The sequence below is a fragment of the Arachis duranensis genome, chromosome 5 (assembly GCF_000817695.3).
Source record: "Arachis duranensis cultivar V14167 chromosome 5, aradu.V14167.gnm2.J7QH, whole genome shotgun sequence".
Lineage (NCBI taxonomy): Eukaryota > Viridiplantae > Streptophyta > Magnoliopsida > Fabales > Fabaceae > Arachis > Arachis duranensis.
Window position 1 is genome coordinate 70,775,891 of NC_029776.3, and position 2,798 is coordinate 70,778,688.

Below are 2,798 nucleotides of genomic sequence, written 5' to 3' on the forward strand. Positions count from 1 at the left end.
AAGCAATATTTAAAGCTAAGTGATGGATACAAGCATTATGCAGACTTGGCATTTGCAACAAACAATTTCACTTGCAATTATATAAACACTTTAGTAAGGCATACAATGGTTTCCATGTTCGAAATAATACACGGCAGCAAGGATTAAGTTCAGATACAACCTTTGAAGTTGCAGCCCTTTGATTCTTCCTTCTGTTGTGTTCTCTTTGAGTTAAGATGCATAGTGTCTTCAATTGTTGACTCATGTCCTGCATAATCCTCAAAGTTGCTTGCTTCTCAAGCCCTTAATTATATGGTTAGTATGTATAAACTGAGTGTGGTTCTAGGATTGATTTTTGGTGTAGGGACACCAAACTTAATTGTTTGCCACTACTTCAGATGTAACAAGTTAACCATAATTGAAACCTTGTATCCTTGCTAAAGGTAAATGAACTAAAAGCTAGAAAATAATTCAACAGTTGAATAATGTGTTTGATTGCTTGGAGCTAGAGTCATGCAAGAGGTGAGAATGTGTTTTCAAATGATATTTTTGGTGGAACACCAAACTTAGAAATTTTCATTCTCCCTCAAATTGTTTTGGTGTGCAACACCAAACTTAGCTCCTTGCAATGCATACCAATTATTCAACATTTTTATTGAAAAGCTATGAAAAAGAAAACTACCTCAGGTTGGGTTGCCTCCCAACAAGCGCTCTTTTATTGTCATTAGCTTGACATCTTCATTTTTGCTTATCATGGGGGTCGGAAATCACAGTGCCTTAGCTTGTATGTCTTCACTGTGAACTTCCTTCCGGTTTCCTCTTTGATGACTTCTATACATTCTTGTGGAAGGATCTTAGTCACAGTGTAGTGATCAGACAACTGTGAGGATACCTTCAAGGGTTGAATATTGATCATCATTCGATCCCCTAGTGAAAACCTTCCAGTGAGGATTTTTTGCTTTTCTTTAGTTCTATCCTCTGCTTCTTCTTGAAAGAATTCCTTGTTGTGTTTTTCTTGGCTGGTGCTTCCTTTGTCCAATATTTTCTCGTTGTCCTCTATGATCCCTTTCCATCCTTCCTTCTTTGTAGCATCTTTGTTGTTGGTTGGTTTATCTTCAATGGTTTTGAAGAAAGTATCTAGTTTCTTCTCACCCATTTCTGAAAAATACTTTGCCAGTTGAACTATCTGCTCCTCAATTCCTCTCATTAACACTTCTTGGTTCATTGTTGTTTCCTCTTGATGTTTCATCATTCTCTCCATTAGGATCTCCAAGTTTGTGATTCTCTGAGAGTCTTGTGAGGTTGGTTGGTTATGACCTGTTGAAGGTAGGAAGGGTGGGTGTGGTGGCGGCATGCAGTGGTTGTTATTGCTGTAATGGTGTTTTTGATGGTTTATGAAGTTCAGGTTGTTATAATGGAATTCCCTTGGTCTGTGATTTTGGTACTCACTCCTTCTCCAGTTGAGATGGGTTTGGGAGTGTCTGTGTTGTGAGGGTTGGCTTTGAATGGTATTAGTGGATGTGTGATATTGATTGTTTGTGATCATGAGGTTGTCTTGGTGGAAACTTCCTTGTTCTTGATGTTGAAACTCCCTCATTCTTAGATAGGAATGGGGTCTCCATGGTGGAAATTTGGCATTCACTGCAGCAGATGTTTCCATGTTTTGCTGTGGTTGAGGATGCATTTGTCTGTTTAAGTCTTTGAGCGCATTCACCCCTTCACCATTCATCACTTCTCTTTCTGAGATTGCATCTTGAGGTTTCTCAAATGACTGTTGGTTGTTGACTCCTTTGTCATTGAGGTCTGCAATTCCTTGGGCAGTTGTTGTTGCTTTGAGTAGGCCATCTGAGAAGTAATCCACTGCTTTTCTTGTTTCTGGGGTCAATCCTTCATAGAAAGCTCGGAAGCCCACTTTATCAGTCGCTTTCTTGTACCTTTCCCAAGCCTTAAAGAGTGATTCTTCGTCCCCTTGTGTGAATAGAGGTTCCTCCTTTTTCAGCTGGATGATCTGTCTAGATGAGGTGAATTTGGCCAGAAATTTGGTAACCAAATCATCCCAACTAGTGATACTTCCTTGAGGAAAAGTTTCAAACCATTGTGCAGCTTCACCCTTTAATGAGAAGGAGAATAACAGGATCTTATAAGTGTCATGATCTGAACCATCGGTTTTGACTGCATTACAAGTCTTTAGAAAAGTGGATATGTGCTGCTGAGGATCTTCCGATGGATTTCCGTCATAAGAACAATTGTTCTTGATGAGTGTAATGAGTGGTGGCTTCATGTCATGATACCCTTTGTCTGTAGGAACTTGATTTCCTGTGATATGCAAACAATCAGGATGACCAAACAACAACACGCTTGAGAATTAAGTGCAGTTATTTGAGATAAATTGTTAGTGAGTTAATAGAGGCAATTTCTCAAACAGTTAGTATGTTAGTAAAAAGACAAAGAAAAAGTGCTTGATCTAGACCTCCACTTCACTTAATCATTGTCAATCTATTTCAATTCCTGGCAATGGCGCCAAAAACTTGATGTGTGGAAAACGATCCAACACAAAACTCACCGGCAAGTGTACCGGGTCGCATCAAGTAATAATAACTCACATGAGTGAGGTCGATCCCACAGGGATTGAAGGATTGAGCAATTTTAGTTTAGTGGGTGATGATGTGTGGAAAACGATCCAACACAAAACTCACCGGCAAGTGTACCGGGTCGCATCAAGTAATAATAACTCACATGAGTGAGGTCGATCCCACAGGGATTGAAGGATTGAGCAATTTTAGTTTAGTGGGTGATTTAGTCAAGCGAATCAAGTTTTG